Source organism: Triturus cristatus, chromosome 8 (genome assembly GCF_964204655.1).
Source record: "Triturus cristatus chromosome 8, aTriCri1.1, whole genome shotgun sequence".
In the NCBI taxonomy this organism is placed as follows: domain Eukaryota; kingdom Metazoa; phylum Chordata; class Amphibia; order Caudata; family Salamandridae; genus Triturus; species Triturus cristatus.
In genome coordinates, this window is record NC_140591.1 from 819572366 (window position 1) to 819595514 (window position 23149).

Sequence of the window (23149 nt, forward strand, 5' to 3'; positions counted from 1 at the left end):
TGTAAAAGAGGCACTTCTGGAGGGCTGAGAAACTGACCACGCAGCTCTGCCCTCCGCGGAGTACTGGTGACGTTTAGAAAGGCACCAAGGGTGACTGATGGTTGATCGGAGGAGCAGGCGAATGGCACAGCCGAGTTACTCGCGTTAGATCTTTTTTGAGCACGTAGAGTATTTTGGAAGAACTCGGAAGAAATGGTCGATGTGAAGTGTACTTTTTAATCACCCAATTAAGGCTATTTTACACAGTCCATGCAAGAACACCATCTGAAAAGTAAGGAATTACGGAATAAAAAGGGGCCCCTACAGGTGGGGCCTGGGACCAGGATTTGACTGGCGTTGGAAGTCTTGAAAGGGGTGAACTTGTACGCTAGACAGGTTGAGTGAGGGCTTTGCACGGTGACCAGAAAGAGAGAAAACAAGGTAGGTTTGTCCCATTACAGTGCGCCGCCTGAACACAGACCACACCAGGCATAAAAAGAGAGACAGACAAATGGGCACGGACTGAAATACACTAATGAAACAAGCATTTACAATGCAATAGGTCTTGCATTTACGCGAGTTTGAGCTATTGACATTGCAAATGACAATGCCTTTTATTTTTGTTTTCGTTTTTAAAACATAAATAAAAGGCATTGTCTTTTGCAATGTCAATAGCTCAAACTCGCGTAAATGCGAGACCTATTGCATTGCAAATGCTTGTTTCTTCAACTGATGGTTAGCCTCTGTCCGTTCTCTACTACATTTGCCTTGTAACACAGAATATAAGCATGCACTGTGATTTTTGTTGATATTTTTTAAAGTATCGGCTTCCACGCCCTGGACTCCCCTTACGCCTCATCGATGCCCATACGTCCTAGTCCTCGGTGCTCCTTAGCCGGCTTCCCTCCCGCCTGCTCTTCTTTCTTCAACTGATGGTTAGCCTCTGTCCGTTCTCTACTACATTTGCCTTGTAACACAGAATATAAGCACGCACTGTGATTTTTGTTGATATTTTTTAAAGTATCGGCTTCCACACCCTGGACTCCCCTTACGCCTCATCGATGCCCATATGTCCTAGTCCTCGGTGCTCCTTAGCCGGCTTCCCTCCCACCTGCTCTTCTTTCTTCAACTGATGGTTAGCCTTTGTCCGCTCTGGACTACATTTGCCTTGTAACACAGAATATAAGCACGCACTGTGATTTTTGTTGATATTTTTTAAAGTATCGGCTTCCACGCCCTGGACTCCCCTTACGCCTCATCGATGCCCATACGTCCTAGTCCTCGGTGCTCCTTAGCCGGCTTCCCTCCCGCCTGCTCTTCTTTCTTCAACTGATGGCTAGCCTCTGTCCGCTCTGGACTACATTTTCCTTGTAACACAGAATATAAGCACGCACTGTGATTTTTGTTGATATTTTTTAAAGTATCGGCTTCCACGCCCTGGACTTCCCTTACGCCTCATCGATGCCCATACGTCCTAGTCCTCGGTGCTCCATAGCCGGCTTCCCTCCCGCCTGCTCTTCTTTCTTCAACTGATGGCTAGCCTCTGTCCGCTCTGGACTACATTTGCCTTGTAACACAGAATATAAGCACGCACTGTGATTTTTGCTGATGTTTTTGAAAGTATGTTGGCTTAATGAGCATTCACTAAATGGCAAAGGACCAGCAGTGCCACACGCTTGGTGAGACGCATACATTTCGGTCCAGTTTTCCCGCAGGCTCCTTACTGCTCATTTGCTACATTGAATAATGTTTGACGATCTTAGCAAAGAGGTTGCCAACAGCCTCTGGTCCCAGTTATGTTTAATGCATGTTCCATCATCTAATTCTTGTTGTCGCCTCTTGCTTCACTTCTCTCCTCTGTATTTCTATGTCTTCTTGCAGTTCTATTTAACATTATCCTGTAAAAGTCTTTGTTGTTGGTGGTTACATACAATTCAATGCAGCTTTTGGAAATCAACCCTGACATGAAATATATTCTCATGTTCTTGAAAAAGAAAAAAATGCTTGTTTCCTAGAGATTAGTATTCGTGCTTCACTGAATTTGCCACGACGATCAGGCGGAAGTGACATCCATGAACACCTTATTGCCAGTATCTCCTTCTCTCTCGTGTTAAACCCTCGGGCATTTTTACACAAACAAGCATCGTGCAAATTGCACACATGACACCAGCTGTTACTCACACATCTACTTGTACCTACTAAAAGGAGCATTAAGTACTCTTTTATTGTTGAATTGTTTTATTTTTATTTTTGTTGTCTCTTTAAAAATTGGAGAGTATTCCTAAAGATAACTACAAATAAGTTAATGTTTTTTTTTAATTCTGGAAGTTGTTTAAGGATTAAACTTCCAGTGGTCTTCAATGTCCTTGGAGCAACTAGTAATGGATGTTACTTGACCAAAAGCAATCAGTAGTTCATTTTAGGTAAGTATGCTCAACCACTAAGAGACACCCGTAAGCTGCCTACGGAGTGCTCAAAGCACATCTTCAAATGTGAGTTAAATGTGGGGCTACGTTTACCTCGATAGTCACTGGAAAATATATGTTCACCCTAATAAGATACTCATAGAACGGTCCATGAAATATATTGAATAAAGCAGGTTCACTCAGTAATGAGACACACACCAATGTGCTTTCCTACCAGAATGTCCACTCTGTACATTCCTTCTTTCAACTCCTGGTGGCTCCATCACCTCAAAGGAGTGACAAACCAAGCACTCCCCCACACATTTGTTTCTTCATACACTCCTCCAGAACAGTGCCCAAAACATGTACGTACCAAATCGCACCAACCCGTATTCCCTTATCTTACTAAACTCCCTGAAAAACCTTTCGAATAAAGCAGGCATCAAGGACCAGATTTACAAAGAGCTGGCGCAACGCAGCACAGCAAGTAAAGTTGCTCCAGTGCGTTGTGTGAATGGGAGCGAGCAGAACTGTGCAAGATAGCTGAGAAGTTGCGCAGTTCTGCTCTCTTCCTGGGATGGCACACTTTTGATGCCCGTCTCTTTCTATACAAAAACTATGCTTCAAGGAATTTTCTCATTGTATGTGTGCGGGAGAATGCAGCTCACATACAGAGGAAGAAATGAGGAGAAATTCAAAGATTTCTCCTCGTTACGCTTGCCTATGGGAGGCACAGAATTTAGGTATAGATCCCTGTTTGCAGTCCTTCATTATAGGGATTTGATTCAAAATCAATGGGTGGTTGTATAGAAACGTCCGTGCACCACCCATGGCACGCCCCCTTGATGCAAAGTAACACAAGGCAGCCGGTGAACTGCATTGCATTACTTTGTGTTACAATACAACACAAATCATGATTTGCATTGGATTGTAAATCCCATCAGTACACTTTGCATCGAGTCAGCATTTAAACTTGGCGCAAAGTCTTTGTAAATCTGGGCCTTAATCTCCTCATCAATTTGCACCGATGAGAGCAATGTCTCGCTTTCAGACTCCAGCAAAGGATCTGCAATATCTAGGACTAATATCTTCCTGGACCCCCACCACTCAAGAGGATTTGTTATGCTAAGTTGGACATGTTCATATCCCACTTCAGCCATTGTCGTCTATCTTCAGTCCTTGGTTTCTAACTTCTTTATCTCAACATATGTAAGCAACCCTTGGAGTGAAATAATTTTCTATTCAGAATTGTCTCTCCTACTTACAAAAGTATCCCTCCTTGCAAAGAATCCAGTTTTGAAAGCTTGTCCAGGGGCTTTAGAGAGTCCTCGAACCTTGAGACATTGTCTACTGGAGCAGTCATGGAGGGGCATTATTAGGGGCAGGACCACAACTACACTCCCCAAAAACACTGCCTTCCTTGTCCTGAAGAGCTTGCAAAACCTCTAAAAGATCACTGCCCCCATACAGGAGCTGGAAATCTACTCTGTGGACCGTGGTCAGTTGTATTCACTGGGCGTTACCAGCTCTTCACTAGGTGACCATGTGAAGACTACCAATATTATGTGACAAATGGTGGCATCATGTGAGTTGGCAGATCTGTAGCTCTCCATCTGAACTTAAGGTTTGTCAAAATAATCACAAAACTAATTTGGGTCACCTTAATAAGCATCACGGAGAGTCGCTTCAAAATGCAGCTTAGTGATCCCTTTCATTTCAACAAGTTACTCTTTTAGCCTCTTGACCTCTCATCATCATAAAAATGTGAATGTGAGCTACATTATCAACCTAAATGTCAACTGGGGGACTCACTCTCCACTCCATCTAACCATGCCACTTTCTCCATGACTTCGAATACCAATTCTCTGTCTGGGAAATCTTGTAAATTGGGCCTAAATGGCTGCTTTGCTACACCGTCTGACACCTGCTGGACAGCTCTTGAACTATGTTCCATCACTGCTTGCGTCCTCCTCTGTCACATCTGAACTGTCCTCTTGAGTGTTAGCCGGACAACCACCACTCACATTTTTCCATTAATATGTGGTACACGTTGTATGTCCATTGAAAATCTTGCTCCTAACATTTTCTCCAGTTTCTTTTATGAAATCAAGCACCCAGATATTTTTGCTTTGACTATTTACTTAGCCAGTTTCTTTTTCATAAAATATTTGTATTGATTTTTACCCAAATGTTACATCATTATACACAGCAGACATTCCAATAGGTAATAGAAGAAAATTCCTTTACAAAATCCATACGAGCAGCAGCAAAATAGGCCCTACTAAGTTTGGGAATAATATCCCAGGACATCATTTAAAAATACATAATAAATGGTCAGCAATTGACAGTTGTAATATCACTAGCATTAAAATAAACCTTCCCATATTAACGTTTAAAGTGCAGATGCTTATTCTAAAACCAAGCGTGATGGCATTTCATAGGCGGGAAGCCCCTAAAACAATGAGTGCAAATATATGATAGCAATGATATATTTCAATAGAGGCAACATATTTATAACTCTCAGTCCACTGATCCATAAAGGGCAAATACATGACCATTCTGATGTGTGTATAAAAAGCAGCATAATTAGCAGCATTGCCATAAAGTGTCAGTGCCTACTAACAGCATGGAATTCATAAAAAACACAACAGAATTCAGTAAACATTATCAGCATAGATGACAAAATTAAAACACAGTTGTAAAATGCAGATGCCCATTAAAGAAATACACTGTGGACAAAGCAGTCCAATTCCTATGGCTGTGCAGGCTAGATCTAACACATGGTTTGCTACCTTTATTGTCACCCCCCACAATTCATTCCTGCCGCATCGGCTCTTCCATCTAGTTGGTAACCGAGGTCCACATTCTGCCCCCCCACCACCGCCTCTTTGCATGTATACAGATTCATTTCCATATTGCCACCAGCCAGCAATCTCGATCTTCACGTTGAAAATGTTGGGGTGGTCAGAGTTTAACCATTCTGATGCAATGCACAGGTAGGCGACCGCTATTGCAATACATAATAAATATGCTTATCTTCTTAATACCTCATTGTCTTCCGAGGTGTCAACCACACCCAAGACCTTCCATACAGTGGTAATCCGAACCTGCCCACCAATAAACGAGCCCAAAAACCTCCAAATGTCTTGTATCAGTGGTTCTAATTTGAGGCATGAGACGAACATGTGAATCATTTTAGCATGCTCCGAACCACACCTATTGCACTAGCCACTAAACCTCCACACCACTGAGCCACCTTAGCCAGGTTGTGGTATACATTGAATGCTGTCTTGAAGTGTTGGCTTCTTAAGCCCGCTGTTAATAACACTTTATTGCCTAAATACATTGATTCTTGGAGATAGAGCCCCTCTGTGCCAAACCTAGCCTCCCACCTAGAAGTTTGCATTTCCAAATCGTCTTGTTGGCCATGTACCAGCAAATCATAGATTGGGCCAATTCACCCCTCTGCCTTACCACCTCAACCATGGGGACCTTTACTAGCGAGATTCATTCCTTTTTTCTTTTAAAGAGAAAATCTTGGATCTGAAGGAAGTTAAAAATTCACCCCACTCCCCCCAAAGGCCTCCGGTGGCTCAGATAGATCCTTTAATACTGTGAGTCCATATGTACCCATTTGCCTAAAATCACATCCTGAAAACAGGTAGAAATATTGACGAAGCTGAGATAAGTGTATAAAAATTGAGCTTAAGTATACCTTATCACTGCTTAATCTGGCTCCAGACTTTATATGCTGTTCTCAAAATCTTGAACCTTGTTTTCTTATAGTAGCTGGATTCTACCTTTTTTACAAGACATCCCCCAGATCCCCCAAGATCATCTCATTGATTTTTGGAACTTCTGCCAAATTTATTCCACCTGCCCCCTGCTGTAATTAAGATTCCCATATGTTGCAACATGCAAGCCCAATAATAAAAAGTAAAATTAGGGACGACCATTCATGGCAAAATCGTGTACTTTGATGCCCTCCTTAGTCTCCGATATCCCCACAAAAAGCTAAAACATGCACTCTTTAATTTGGACATCCAACATTTGCTGATTTCCATAAGGGCAATCCAAAAAATATATAGTATCTTTGGTAGAATAGTCATTTTCGATACATTACATCTCCCAAATAACGAGAGACCTAGGTGATTAATTCTATCAAGCTCTTGTTTAATATTTTCCAGCAAAGGTGCCATATTCAGTTTTACCAATCTATCCAGAGCTGCTGTAATTTAAACTCCTAAGTACCCTATATTAGGCACCAGTTGTTGGTCTCTGAATCCGGTTCCCTCGATGAATAAAACCTGGGTTTGACACTCATTCAGTCTATATCCTGAGCGTGCCCCAAACTGTCGAGCTTGATCTTCAATTTCAGGGAGCGCCGCAGAGGGACCTGTAGTAGCCACTGCAATATCGTCTGTGTAAGCGAGCACTTTATACTCCACTTGATTAACAATAGCCGGCTTAATACATGGGTTATTCTCAAGCTTTGCTATACAGGAATCTATATATAATGCAAGTAATGGAGGTGAGCATTGGCAGTCCTGCCTAGTGCCGCTTGAAATCTGTATGCAAAACATTGTAATTATTTGACTCCTGACAAAAATAGAAGCACACAGGAGAAGCTCTTTCTCCTTTAAAGCTGAATCCCAAAAACACACATTTGGTAGCTCCAGTAACAGGATGTGCCTACTTGAGCACTTAATGGTCCCTTTTGTAGTTCTACTGATGTTCTGCTGTTGAGTGGACTCGCTAGAATATTGACTAGCAGGATCCAAACATTCAAGAACACAGCAGCTGGAGAATGATTTGTCTAGGACCATATTACATGGCTCTCAATGACCTACACTGGTTACCAGTGGCGAGAAGAATATTCTCCAAAGGCCTTTGCATTGCGCATCAGCCATTTTATGGGATGGTACCAACCGTCTTTCAGTCCAAACTCAGGTGTAGACACAGCCCACTTGTGATAAGTTTCCGCTTCCAAAAAACTTGCAAGAATGAAACCTCTTTGTTAGTACAGATCTGCAAATATTGGTCTATAAAACAAAAAAGAATACAGTCCATGAAAAACCCACATGAGAAATAAAGACCTAGATTTTCCCCAAATCAGGACTCAACTTACTCTCAGGTCACAAGCCTGACTGCTTTATATACACAGCTTGTGAACCTATCCTTGCATTCCGTTCACCTACAACAACCATATGCACAAGGCACACCTATAGGCCGCCAAGCCAAGTACGGTGCACAGTCTTCGGGCCTCATGTGCGACACTGGTACTCAACACTAATAAATCTTGATTAAAATGTTCTACCATATAAGCACTACAGAAAGAATAACTAACCATTTAGAAAGTTTTTGAGGCCTCCAATAGAGGTTGGAAAGTACTACAGAAATTCTAATTTTGAAATAATATTTTCAGTCAAAGATTATTAAGATTGGCCTGATTGCATAATGATCAGTTTATTTTACAGGTTATCCTCCTTCAATGAGCTATTTGGCCTGAGATGATATGGTTTTACCAGTATGAATAGAGCTAGAATGTACTTTCATTTTGTGCTTCCATGTTGTCATTGTAGAGGAGAAAGTGGACAGTACTTCCCCACATATAATATGACCATCAGTATTCTGACATTTGTACTCTTCATGCTACCAAATATCATGTCAAAATTGGCAAAATATTGTTTCTTTTCATCATTTACTTCTCATATTTTAGATCAATAGAACGTGCAATAGTTAACCATCAGCAAATGTTATTGAACAATGCATACCGAGAGCACACACTAATTGGAGAACCGATGACAAGCCTGATAAATGTAGGTATAATGCTGCAATGTTTACCAGAAGACCTATCTAACAAGCGACTGTGAAACGCATCAGTTTGATGAATATTTAAAGCTCGTATAAATTTGCTAAAATAAGACAACTAATAAAAAACAGATAAAAAAAATTCAATAGAACGTGCAAAAACGAGAATAATAGCAAGCAATGTTACTGGCCCAGAGGCCATGTTTCAGAGGGTTCTAAGAGTCGCTGGCGTGTAGTCAGTGGCCTAGAATAAACCAAGGTTCATCCTTCTAGACCTGCGGCCCGCAGGACAGACAGAGCTGGGGGATTACATCCGAACTGCAGCCTCCGCTGCTGAGCGTCGCTTTCCCGCCCATTTGCAGTGTGTGATAACGACGCTGGCCTGCGTAGGAAAGCAATCTGCTGTCAGTGGCATTCTGAGTGGCATCTGAAGAGGCAGCGTCTTCGAAAACAGTAATCCCCTGGGAGGGTTCCGTTTTTTGTAACAGTACAGCTATCCAAGCACGAAACAAAGCCGGGGTCTTCGAAACATAAGTGCGTCATGTTGCAAGCAAAGATGTTTTGTGTAAAAAGCTTCCCCTTGACTAATGTGGGAGTCCAGTGAGGAGACAAGGAAACCATGAGGCCTAGAGTAAGAAAGGAAAATGGTCCCCTAAATGTCCGGTTTGGGTAGTAAAAGACCATAATTGGGTCACAATGGGCATCTCATACCCCTGAAGTTAAAGCTTTGCCCCTGTGTGTGGGTGCCTACCATTCTGAACATCTAATAACAAATTGTTTTCCTACAGAGCTTTAGGCCTCGCTTCTGCAGTTTCTAAGAGCTGTGGGGGTCAGAAGTGAATACCTAATTCATGGAACTTAATTTAGAAGGACGGGAAGGTGAGTCTGCCTTGAAGGAGTTTGAACTTGTGACATTTCAGATCACTGCACCTGTCAGAGAGAACTGTTCAGCTCACTGAAATACCCTGGCGTCTGAGGCGAGAGTCCTCTCTGACCCAACCAGTGGAGGGGCGCATTCAGACGATAGGGTAAGGGATGGAACACGAATCAGAGACAGAGTTATGATTAATGTTCAAGGTAATGGTTCACTGTAGGGTTCCGTGGAGATCGGGATGAGTACGGGCCAAGAGTTATGGTTAAGTTAATGAAAAATATATAATACAAATCTCTTGGTCTTGGCCCTTTTTTGGCTAAAGTTCCTTAAAACTTTTTGCCTTCCTCCTAGACCCTTTTCAGACATAATGTTGCCGACTTAGATGCTTTGGGCACTTTGCCACTGTTGATCAGTGTCAAAGTGCTAGTGCTCCCTGTATTAAGTGTTATGGTAATTGGTTGTCCATAATTGGTATGTTTGCCTTACTAGTGAAGTCCCTAGTAAAGTGGACTATGTGTACCTGGGCTGGTAATGCAAATGCTACTAGTGGGCCTGCGGCACTAATTGTGCCACCCACACAAGTAGCCTTTAAAAGAGATCTCAGGCCTGCCACTGCAGTGCCTGCACGCAGTTTGTTAACTGCCTTGCTGTCCTGATAAGTGCACCCACTTGCCAGACCTTACCTTCCCTTTTTATGCAAATCAGACACCCCTATTGTAGGCCCAAGGTACCCCCCTGGGCAGGGTGCAGTGTGTGTGAAAGGTAGGACATGTACTGAGGTGTGTACCATGTCCTGACAGTGAAATACTGCCAAATTAGGTTTTCACTGTTGCCAGGTCATCTTGCCCATAGGACAGAATGGGGAATGCTGTGTCATATGTTTCCAGCATATCTTCCCATAGGCATAAGATGGAGAGATGGAGTTTAATGTGCCTGAACTCAGAATTTAATAACACATTTTTTGTGAAGATGGTTTTTAAATTGTATGTTTGAAAACCACGCTTTCAGAAGTGGCTGGTTTCTTGTCTTAAACCATCCTGTGTGCCTCTGCCTGGTTGTATATTGCCTGCCTGGGTTTACATGTGACAGGGACTGGTAAGTGTCCTGACCCCAGGGAGGAGAAGGTGAGACAGCAACAGGCTGGCCTGCATTTGATGTGGGGGGAGGAGAAGCCCCCTGGATGTTAAGAGGGCTGTGTTGCTGCCACAAAAGGATGGCTCCACCTCCTGCTGAGCGTCTGGGCCCAAGACCCCGACTATCAAAGGAGGAGGGTGTGCACTGGCAGGAAGATACCAGGTCTGGTTTGGACCGAGGTCAGAGCCCCCTAAACACAAAGACTTCAAAGTCATTTAGGGGTATAAATGTAAGAGCTGAAACCCCTGAACTCAAGACTGAAATGCATACTGAAAAAGGATTGAACATACTCTGTGATCAAGAGGAACCTCTGTCAAAGAAGAACAGCTAAAGAGACTGAAGAGAAGGACTGCCCTTGCTGTGTGTTCTGGGGCTGGCCTGCAGTTTGCTGGTTTGACTAAGGAGAGGACAAGGGACTTTGCTGTGTGCTGTGTCCCCCTGCTTGTGAGGACTTTGCTGTGTGCTGTGTCCTGAAGTGGCGTGTCTCCAAGGGCCCGAGGAGAGCTGGTCCCCTGTTGTGGAAACTCTGGAACATAAAAGTTTCCAACCCAGTCTCAGCGATGCTGTGTGCGTGGTGCTTTTGCACGCCTGAGACTGCTGTGTGGTCCGTGGTACTGTTTACGAGGTGCCCCATGATTGCATTGCCCCCACAGAGTGAAACATCGTCCACGCTGATGCATTGCTGTTTGTGGCCCGAGCCATCATCGTAACTGAGGCTGTGAGTAAAGATCGCCGCCGCCGGCCCGAGCCACAACGTGCTAATGGGGTACTTGAAACTGAGGACTGTGTCTCAGCGACGCTGTGTGCATGGTGCTCTTGCACGCGTGAGACTGCTGTGTGGTCCGCGGTACTGTTTACGAGGTGCCCCATGATCGCATGGCCCCCACAGCGTGAAACATCGCCCACGCTGCTGTACTGCTGTTTGTGGCCCAAGCCGCCATCGTAACAGAGGCTGTGAGTAAGGATCACCGATGGCGGCCTGAACCGCAATGTGCTAAAGGATTTCTTGAAGCTAAGGAAGCTACAAGGTGAAAAGAGATCATGATCGTTGTTCGTCGAAAGGAATCTGCCCAAGATCATCAATGACGGCGAAGGCAGAGCCGTAATCTGTCCGGCTACAGCGTCGCCTAGCAACAGAGCCGCAACGTGTTAGGGATCGCCCAGCAAGACGTCTGACGAGCGGCGAGAGAGAGAGAGCGAGGCAGCGCACCCCCTCCCCCCAGGTAAGGCTTGGACTTTGGTCGGGAGCCACAAGCATGTGTGGCCTGGGGAGGTGTGCAGGAGGAGTACAGGAGTGCTCCGAGCTCTCTCCTGCTGCACCGCGTTAGACGCGCTGAGTCCCCGAACGGCCGGACCTGCTCAGCAGGACCTTTACGAACTGCCTGATTCTTGCATTACGAATCGCATTATTCTTGCATGACGACTGCCTGATTCTTGCATTAAGGACTGTCTTATTACTACATTACGAACTGCCTAGCATTGCATTAGAACTGCATTAGAGATCGTGAATTGCTCATTAATACCGCAAGAACCTACAAGTGATTGCTGGCCTAATAACCGGCCAAGTGAATTATTACGAATATGCATATGTTGTTTTTCTATCATTTGGTCTCACTGTATTCCTTTTTGTAAAGATACCGCTATTTTTATGAAACCAGTGTGGTGTCCATTTGTGGTGTTATCACTGTGTTACTGGGAGTGGGGTTGCAAATACTTTACACATTGCCTTGGAGATAAACCTGGCTGCTCATGCCAAGCTACCAGGGAGTGAGCAGGGGTTATCTAAGGGTGTGTCCCTCCTTACCCTGACTAGAAGCAAGGGTCCCTATTTGGACTAAGGTACCTACCTCAGCCAACTAGAGACCTCCAGTTCTAACAAAATCAATATCTGCTTCTTTGCAAATGTTCAAACCATTTACATTCAAACGGTATGATTCCAACTAGATGTTATTTAAAGTACATGATTCAGTCTGCTTACGTAGAATTGAAAAATTGGGACATTCCGTACGAAAGGCTGACGCAGGAATTGGTGACGTAACATAACACTCACCCTGGGTCCATATCCATGCATTTGACGCAGAAATTCATGTGTGCTGTTTGTTCACAATGTTGGTTGTTAGGAAAATGTCATAGCATCACCAGATAATGCTTGAATTAGTACGTTGATGGAATAATGGACAAAGTGACAGATGGACAGACAGACAAAGGTGGATAGGAGCTTAGAGGCAGGTGGACTTAGCGGCTAATAAATGGGCGAGGGACACAGGCAGTGTTAGACCTGTCAGCCTTGGGGTGGTCTTCCCCCAAACCTTTTGCCTTCCTCCTTCATTTATTTTTCTGATCTTATTTTTTTATTTGCTTTATGACTCTGTGTTTCTAAAATTCCCTGGCTCTCCTATATAAATGAATGGAGAATCTAGGAAGCCCATGGTCATTCCATATATATCAAATGATTTGCAGGAGGGGTGGCAATTTTCTTTGACTTGGGTGACTAATATCCAACATTGTTATGTTTTAACCAGATTGCGGTTGGGCAGAGCACATTATTTAGTTGCCTTCCCTGACATGAAAAAAAAACATTAGATACAATCCTTTACCCTTGTGATGGCCTATCGAAATAGTCAGAAAATCAGGGATTACAAAATTGCTCTGCGCTATTTATTTGCACTAGGGGATCCCTTTGCATGCTTTAACACAAAGCTCTTAATATGTGGGGGCAATACGTCTCAGGAATAGCATACATTTGTTTAGCTAAAACGTAAATGGGTGTGCTCGAAAGGTTTTATCAGCACTGTTTTCAACTTTTCTTGTCATTGCTTTGATGTATTTATTGATGATGTATTTCATGTCCTTTTATGGCCACTATGATTGAGCCAAATAAAGATCTTTGAACTGAACTGACGGCGTACTTTGCTAGTGCTAACCAGTGCTAAAGTGCTTGTGCTTTCTCTATAAAACATGGTAACATTGGCTTATACTGAATTGTCATATTTAAATTACTTATAAGTCCCTAGTAACGTGGTGCTATATGAACCCAGGGCCTGTTAAATGCTACTAGTGGGCCTGCAGCACTGACTGTACCACCAACTTTTGTAGCTCTTTAAAACATGTCTCAGGCCTGCCATTGCAGCCTTTGTGTGCAGTTTTCAACAAAACCAACCTTTTTCCAGGTCCTGTACAGCCCAGAGGGCAGGGTGCAACCTATTTAAAAAGTAGGACATATGCTTTTAGGTATTACATGTCCTGATAGTGAAAAACACCTAAATTCATTTTTCACTACTGCAAGGCCTACCTCTCCCTTAGGATAACATTGGAGTTACCTTATTACATTTTAGGTAACAAGTTTATGTTTGGTGTCTCTGGAATCCTAACCTAAAATTCTAATTTATGGGAAACTCGGATTTGAAGTTACAAGTCTGAAAGTGCCACTTTTAGAAAGTTTAGGTAAGATGTGCCAACAAGGGATTGTATTCAAAAAAGCTGATTTCTCATTAATTATCTTTCAGATAAATCTTTGATAGTTCACTGTTAGTAAAATCATGAACCAACAATCAAATAAATTGAGTAATTTGTGCAATGAATGAGCAGAGAATTAAAGCAACAGAATAAACACAGGAATATCTTGTACAAGATTCATGGTTCACGATTCATGATTTTACTAACAGTGAACTATCAAAGAATTATCTGAAAGATAATTAATGAGAAATCAGCTTTTTGGAATAGAATTCCTTGTTGGCACATCTTACCTAATATTTCAAAAATTACCCAAGCCTGCAAGGATATATTGGGTCATCCCACTTTACCGTTTCACACTTTTAGAAAGTTGGCATTTTCTTCCTTAGCCATTTAGTGCCTGTAGCTTGTCTCTGGTCACAAGAATGGGTGTAGCTGACTGTTGAGCTTTGTGTATTCCTCCTAGACAGCCACACATAATATGGAGCTTAGGTGTGCCTGGTTGGGCCTTCACTTGCAGGATGGGAAAGGTGAGATGGACACAGCCCCACTTACAGATGAATAGGCTGCGTCTTGCCTCCACACAAAGGGCTACATACTCCCTGGAGTTAGTCTGGAGCCAGGACGTGAAAGGCAGGATGCCTGGGGACTTCAAAGGGAAACCTCTTGACACTTCTCTGCCACTTCAAAGGCACAATGAGTATAAACACAGGACCTCAGACACCACTACTTCAGTACACATCTCGACTTGTAGATACTCTGCGAGGAAGGAATGACGGCTGCTATGCTGCTGAAGGACTACCACTGTGCTGGGCTGCACTCTGCTGGACTACTGCCTTGCTGTGCTGCTTTGCTGTGCAGACCTGCTGCTCTCCTGCCAGGGTGAGAAGGACTGGACCTACATGTCTTGAACCCAGAAACCCAGAGTGACTTTAAGGGCTAGTTGATTGGCCTCCTGACTTGGACCTCAGGGACAGAAGACTCCACCAACCTTGCACCTGCACCTGGACTCTGCCATCTGTGAGTCTACCCAGCCAATTGGTGCCACCCCAGTCCTGGACCCTTGGTAGTGGGCCTAAGGTGCTTAAAGCAACGCATCTCCTCAGCTGCGAGGCACAAACCTGAGCAGAACCAACACATGGCCACTGTTGTGTGGATAGGACCCATTGCAAAGACCCAAACCGTATCGCAGGCCTTCAGAATCACCGCATGGCCCCAACTGTGCGACGTATACTTAGCGGGGTCCTTCACATTCCTCGTCAACTGACAACACCATATTCCGCATTCTAGCCACAACTCCTTGGAACGGATGCATCGCCCTCACTGCATGCCGCATTTTCAACATCGAACTTTGCATCGCAAGCTCCATAGACAGGATCTTTGAAGACAATGCAACAGGACCTTGCACACAGCCTCGCCATGTCTCAGGGCCTGACTCATCGCTTCGGCTTCATGATGCATCTTTGGCACGGATTAGAGAATGTATAGCCTGCAAGAACAGTGACAAAGTCTGTAAGGTGAGGACGCAGCTCATGGCAATAAGAGAACAATGGAAAAAGCCATGGGAACAGATAGCCTTGGTTATTTTGGGGCTAGTGACCAAGAAGGCTGGCCTATTCTATGTACTAGTATTGAGTGATTTATACTCCTGGTGGCCTGAGATTGAGATTCCTTAAGAGGTAGAAATCAAGCATGTTGTGAAATTCCTCAAAGATATTTTTGCCTGGGAAGGCATTCCAGATTCCATGTTGACAGACAATGGAGCACAGTGGGTCTCTCGAGAAAAGGAGGAGCTTCTTTCACAGAGAGGTACTCAGCACAAGAAATGTGCTCTCTATCACACAAAATCTAATGGAGTGGTGGAGAGATTTAATAAAGTACTCAAGGAAGCCATACAGATAGCCACACAAGAGGCAAGATATTGGAGGGAGGAAATTCAAATCAAGAGGTAATATATAATCTTACACCACATTCAGTCACAGGAAGGGTACCATTTGAACTGTTTAGAGGGAGGGAAACAAACTCGTTGATGTGTCCTGCTTGGGTCAATCACTTTAACAAGAGGTCCAAGAGGGGGAAGGAAGATTGGAGGGCTAAAAAGCAACAAAGGTTCGTCCAAAGAAAGGAAAGGTATGATGAAAAAAATCAGTAAGGCGGAAGGAAGTGGCAGTAGAAAATTGGGTCAGAGTGACACTACCGACAGGGTTGGTTAAATCCTTCAAGTATGGAATACGCCAAAGATGATCAAACTATTCAAAAATACTGTTTAACTTGATGAAAATCATCTTTGGAACTTACGTAGGGTGATGGTGATACCGAGAAAAAGGGTTGGCAAATCAAGAAGGAAAGAAGGACGAGGAGAATTCACAATGAAGTAACAGCACATTACCTGAAGGAGGACCATGAAGCAGCAGTAGGAAAGTAAGACTGCCACAACATCTAAAAGATTATGTGATGCATTAAAAAAACTATTCTCATCCAGATCGATTTTCCCCTTTGTACTTGTACCCTTGGCAATTGTATCCCTCTTACCTGTTTCTCCTTTAGTATTGTTGTTCACAGTGGATTTTGTATTGCATGTACTTCGATGTCAAGATTCCATGACTGTAAACTGCCCATGCTCATAGTGTAAAGTTGAGTTTTGTATTCGAAAGAGGGAAGATGTGTAGTATCCAGGACTCAGAGTGGACTGTAGAATGTGGGCTCCAGGTGGGTTCCATGGGTTCTGGGAAAGGCAGTTGGAAGGGATAGAAGGAGTTGGCAAGAGGCAAAGCAGTTAGGTGGCTGAAGCGTTTGTATGTTTGAACCTGAATAAATATATTTGAAACACATCAGTGTCTCAGAGTAGTTTTTCACAGTAAGTCCCTAAAAGCAAGCACTTGAAATATAGAAACCAGACAGTCAAAGAGATGGTAAAGAGGTTGTGCTCCATGGGAGTGAGAAACACAAGTTTGACAGGCTGGAACACAAATAATGAGCACACACACAAGACTGTCAGTAAAGCCAACTAATGGTAAGCAAGGCACGAGCTGGTAGGCTTGACCTAAAAAGCAAGAATAGTAACCTACTGCATTGCTAACTTTCATTTATGTCTCACATGGACACCCTTTTAACTGGGCGCCAAGGCTATGGATATTTTCAGGGTCACACAGTGTCATCATGAGATAGGGTATTCAGAAATCATGGTGCCTCACATGTCATTCATTTACATAAAGCATTGTCACTGGTAGGCTCAGCATAAAAGTAGGGCACCTGTCCCTCCAGCTGACGCAGTCAAGGCTGAGAACATTCTCCTCATTTACCCATAAAATGCCTTTGTTAACCCCTTGCCTGCTCATGACGGAACCACTCCGTCATGAGCCACGGGCGCTGTGTGCTCATGACGGAGTGGGCGGAGTCGTGACGGAACCACTCCGTCATGAGCACAGCGCGCCCGTGGCTCATGACGGAGTGGTTCCGTCACGAGCATGGCGGCGCCGCGCTGACCCCGAACCCCCCCAGCACCGCGGCGGAATTCGTGCCGCGGCGAAGGGGTTAAAGCACTTCAAGCATAGGGCTCTGTGTTGCTGTTATTATCATCTCCTCTGAGTTAGATTATTAAAAGAGCAATGCCGTAAATTGTGTCGCAAAAAGCCTGATTTCGGGCACCCAATTAGAATGCTTCGTTAGCGGGCAGTAACTTACATTAGAGACCTGTCTTCGGCTGTCAGAACTCTGTGCCGGTGATAACTTCATTTGTTCCTACCTCACCCTTCCCCGGTCGCAGAGCTTTCAGATATATCTGGATGCAATGACGGAAACAGCAAAATACAAGTTGGGCGGCACACTATGCCAAGCACAGATTTTCGGCGTAAGTGTTTTTGAGCCACGCCATTAATTACATTGGCCACGCCCCTTTGAGTGACCCCCAGTTTTTTCTTCCCACCTAAAGCCCTGCCTGCAAGGCAACAATGTCTGTTAATTACCCTCACCTGCAGCTCAGGCCCCTAATTTCAGGTGTGGGTAATTAACAGCAGTTTTGTTTCCTCAGGCCCAGGAGGTAATGCTAGTTAGGCATTATGGAACAAAGGGATATTCGGGCATCCTGATAGCTGTTGAATGTTTAGGATGTGGGGTTGGGAAGTTATAACTGCATTATTAAATAATTACTGAAGACCCCCTTTATGGATAGTTAGTTTTTTCATCTAAAGTAACTTCTAAAATAGAAGCTTTCTCCCAGACTAGAATTTCAACATTTTGCCAGAAGTTCTGTAGAGAAGCTCATGAATCAGCCCGATATTTCGGGGTCAAGAGCCGTAGCCATCAACCTTACTTATTTTTTTTTTTTTTTTTTTTTAAGTTCCAAAACCTTTATTATAGCATTGCACAGTCTTACAACCTCGCGCCTACAACCGCACGGGCCGGCTATAAATGATACATCCCCGATCAACCTTACTTCACTACAGCATCAAATCATGTATGTACCCAGGGATGGAAGTGGTATGAAAAAACTGGGGGGGGTCTCTCGAAGTGGCGTGCCCGACATAATTAAGGGCATGGCTTAAAAACATTTATGCTAAAAATATGTGCTCACCATAATGTGCTGCCCGACTGGTATTTTGCTGCTTCTGTTATTGATTCCAGATACATAATACAAGTCACATTACACCTACAACAAGCCAGGACTATTGGCTTTGTCAAAGGTTGTTAGCTGGATAAGATAAATGTACTACATGCTTGCATACAACTATGGCTGTGTTGTATATAATATTGAAAATGCTTTAGTTCTTACACAAGAGGTTCTGGCACAATGGCTAGAGCTGCCATCTTTGGAGCAGAGGAAGAAGGTTTGAGTCTCAGCGTCGGTTCAACATCCTGTGTATCTTGGCAAATCACTTAATCGCCCGTGCCTATCAAAAAATAAATGAGTATGTCCTTGTTGGTGCTTCGAGTTTTGCAATATAGAACTGCAAAAAACACAAAAGTTACATCCAAAACAGTGAATGAACTGCTGCAGAGTTAAGATTTTTGTTTCCATTCTGAGAGTAAGGACGAAAATTAAGAGCGCGGTAGGTACCCGTCTCGGCACCTGCTTTTAAGAACTGACAGTGCTTAGCACCTGCCAGACCAGGCCCACTTAAAGCCTTGTATGTACCTATAAGAACTTTATGTGCTAGTCCAAAATACCCTTCAGCTCTGAAAGCAGTCATGTTTCCCAGTGGTGCCTGGTATCTATTGGGGAGGGAGGCATGCGCAAAATATGATATTAAAAAAATTACATTAAATAAAACTTACCAAACATGACGTTCTCGCTCCGGACCTCTTCTTTTCAGGAACCGGATGCTGCAAATCCCTTTCCCAATCCTGGCGCTGCTCACATGCAGCATGCGAGGTAAGCAGTGCCCTGATTGGAGGGAGCGGCCTCACTCAGCGCTCCACAGCGCACTGGAGGCCTGCAGGTTTAAAGTATGCATGTGTGGCCGGCCGTTGCAAGGCCGCTGGCCAAAAAGACATGCAAACTTTAAACAATGCATTAGACAGTCCACCCTCCTGCCTGCTGCTGTCAGTCATCAGCAGGGTATGAAAAATAAAATGGTAATGAACTACCATTTTATTTTTTTCATCTCTGGGGCTTTGGTGGGTGGGGTTTAAGTGGGGCGACACTCCTCCGCTCCATCGGAGAAGCCGTCTCTGCTGTTTACCTAAACTTGCTAGTTTTCGGGAGGAATTGAAATCTATTTTGTCGATCCCAAAGGTTGGCGCCATTCCGTGGCTAGTTTTTGTAAAAAAATCTTTGAGGGCAATAGGGAGAGAAGATCTTTGGCTCACACCAGAGGAGTCATGCCCCACCCTTTCAAAAAAGTCTCTGGCTAAAGCCCTGGAGGAACACAATTTGACACAGGTCCTACGGTCTATGAATAGTACCAACTTGACCTCGGCATTCCTCGAGGTGAAAAACGGTTATAGTTTTGAACCCTCATTAGATTTGATCCACCCGGGAACCGCTAAGAAATTATTCATGCAATTTAGGCATGGATCTCTCCCTCTTTTTTCGAGAACAAACAAGTGGGTTGGATCTAGTAGACAGTCCTGCCCTGGGTGCGGTGTAGAAGAAGAGTCAAAGGTCCACGTCATCTTCTTTTGTACAGCCTACACAACCCCCCGTCGAAAATGGATCATCCAGCTTGCTAAAAATACGGGGGCTAGGAATTATAGAGATTTGTTTAGGCTGTTGAAGTATGACCCATCCCCCTTATTTGTTACCGTGATTGCCAAATTCCTATTTTCAATGTGGCTAATTAGAAGACGACTATTATCACGCTAAGGTATATCTTGTGTTATTTCTCTTAAATACATTTTCTTTTTGCTGTTTTGGTCAATGTGTTTGCTTATATCTCCTTTTATCCACATTTTTAATGATTGCACCATTTTATTATATATACTGTTTTGTAATACAGTGATCTATGAACTTTTATGGCTGATAGCCGAAATAAAGTTTTCTGACTGACTGACTGTTTACCCAATCAACGGGGATTTTCACTGTGCTCCCTGTAGTCAATCCAGACCTACCCACAATCCTGCTATTGTTGTACTATTATGTATGTATGTATCCATATATATCAATATATACTAAAGTCAGTACAAATCAACCTTAGTTTCTGAGGCAGGAATTAGGAAAATATAGATAACGCGAGGCACATTTTACTTTTAGGAAGATTTTTTTTGCGTAAGCTCTGCACTCATTTACTGACAGGTCTGAGAGGAGACTGTGGGAGGCAGCAGTGGGAGCTAGCGTAATATTAACCTACAACACTCCAGACGTAAAGTATACTGCACTTATGCATAAACTCGTTAGGCATTATAAACTGGGAGTTTGTTGGCTCAGGGTTGAGTACATTTCCAGCTTTCTCCCTGGCAGGTACACTATAATCATAGTCATTATTGTTAAACCTGCACGACTGAAACAAATTGTTAGTTTGAAACTGTGACATTTTGGAAGATCTAGTGCAATCGACAAAAAACCTTAAGTTTTGAAAATACTCAGAAGGAAATCTAAACAAGCATTGGCATAGCCAATAGGTCTCGCCTTTGGGACCTTATAAGTGTTTAGCCATGCAACAGTTGCATAACTAAATACTTATAAGGTCCCAAAAGCGAGACCTGTTGGCTATGCCGAGCGGCCGCGAAAGTGAAAGAATTGCGGTAAAGCGCGGTGCGCACACCCGCGGACATGCACTGTAGCTCTAGGCTGGCCTGGTAGCACTTTTTGGAGCCCTCTCAATAAGTCTCGCCAGACCAGCGCATGCGCTGGGTCAGGCGAGACCTATAAATGGCAGTGAGCGTATTTGTAGGTGGCAGGTTATGCTCTCTGAGTTCAAATACCTTCTGTGAGAGACAACTTTTAGAACAATCTCTGCGGAAGCTCAAAACAATGAGCCACCTTCTTATCCTTATGGCAGATTTCCAAGATCCCTTTGCATCAGATACATTGGGAGGAAGTGGAAATGCCCCAAAAGCCTCTCAGAGCTTCGAGGTGTTGTTGTGGCTGTGATTGGGCCTAGACTTTCATTAGACTCAGGGCTTTTTAGTGGAGGCCAAGTTGGAAAGGCTTGTTTCCAGGTTATCTAGCAGTGTGGATTGAATGTTTAACATTTCGGGAATCCAAAATCTCCAACTATGATATCTTTGGAACCCCTGTAATGTTGTGGAATTTTCTCATCCTCTTGATGCTCAACACTGACATTCCAACCTTAAACAGGCACGCAAATGCTTGGCTAGGATTCAGTTTTTTTTACCTGTTCCATTTTGATTAGTATTAGTCTCTCGCTATATTTAAAGTGTTTTTGTGTTGCATTACCATTCGAGGAACTGTATCCTGGCATTTCTCAGCATGTCCCTCTTTATTATTTGTAATTACTTTGTAAAGGATTCTGATGCACATTTGTATAGAGCCAGTGCTACTACAAACATTTTAAAAGTAAATTACTAAATATTTTGATTAATCAATTAATTATTATGAATGAAAGAACCAACCAACTACTTGTCTGAGGATTCACTGATTTCAAGACATCTGGATTCCAATTTAAGCAGAAATAACATAAAGATCACTGTTTAGTTGAAGAGTTATAAAGTAATTTGAGGAGTGCAAAAAGTAAAACAGCAAAACGGATACCTAGAATTCTCCATCAGAGCCATGGTGGAGCCAGAAGTACAATATAGATTTATACCATAAATTATTTACTGAGAGTTAAAGTAGAAAATGGATGGATGGATGGATGGATGGATGGATGGATGGATGGATAGATAGACACACATACATAGGGAGGGACTGCTAACTCAGAGTCATTGAAGCATTCTTAGATCACATACCTGGGGCTATTCTCAAATATGAGACTTGCCACATTGGACAAAGAGTTGAAACCAGGGCTTTAAAAGGGCAGGTAATATTTGGTACCGAGTGCCAGCACACTGCACTGCTTTAGTTGGAAAGGGAGAGTATCTGTACTTCTCAGAGGGGGTTCAATACTTTTAATGGAAGAGTAAGCACAGAGAAACCCACTTTAACCTTTAAGAAAGATCTTTGTAGACAACTTTAGAGGTCAGCTAGTATGCGTTTTGTACTCACATGGTGGTAGAGTATAAAGTGACAAATATTGTAAGTTCTTCCAGATTTTACTTTTAGCTAGTTTTTAGACTAATGTAGAATCAGATCTTAAGAATGATTAGTACTAGGTATTCTCCCAAATAAGAAGTTTCATTGTTCTTATTTGGTGTGTTCTCTCGCTTTCTGGTTTTGAGTAGATCCTATATAGTTCGAAGAGGTAAAATTAAGTTTGTCTATCATCTGTCTGACAGATAATTTCCTATCTAATATGGTCAAATTTTATTGGTTGTGTAAGTGAATTTGCTCAATACTTGACAATATCTAAATCTGTTTTATAAGTTGATATATAGATGATGTTTGTAGGTCTGACGGAACCCTTATCACTTCACTGTCTCAGTTGAGTTTCGGAACACAGTCTGTATCAACACTTGAACTTTGACAGCAGAGATTTTATCAAAACCTATATGATGGAAATGATTTTTTTGTGTGCTATTTACACATACTTTCGGCCTTCACTACCCTATTTCTGATTAGCCTTTTTTTGTTGGCATTAGGACTCAGTTGTTTCATATCTGCTAAACAGTGGTAAAATGCCTGTGCTCTATCTTCCAAACATGGTAGGATTGATATACACTTTATTGGCCCATTTAGTTTACTTATAAGTCACTTGTAAATGGTACTAGATGTACCCAGGGCCTGTAAGTGAAATATTAACAGTGGGCGGCAGCACTCATTTAGCCACCCTGTAAGGTAACACTGTAAAAATGTCTCAGGCCTTCTGCTGCAGCCTGTAATGTGGTTTTAAACTGTCGACCTAGCAAACTACATCTTTCACAAAGACCTAAACCTTCCAGTTTAATACTTATAAGTCACCCCAAAGGAAGGCCCTATATGCCCATATGGTAGAGT

The 23149-nt window shown here is 43.2% G+C and overlaps 1 protein-coding gene across 1 annotated transcript in view; it reads right to left on the reverse strand.

The window, feature by feature from the left end:
• Nucleotides 1–23149, reverse strand: part of FGF14 (fibroblast growth factor 14) — a 1410348-nt gene that overhangs the window by 1286868 nt on the left and 100331 nt on the right. The window lies entirely within an intron of this gene.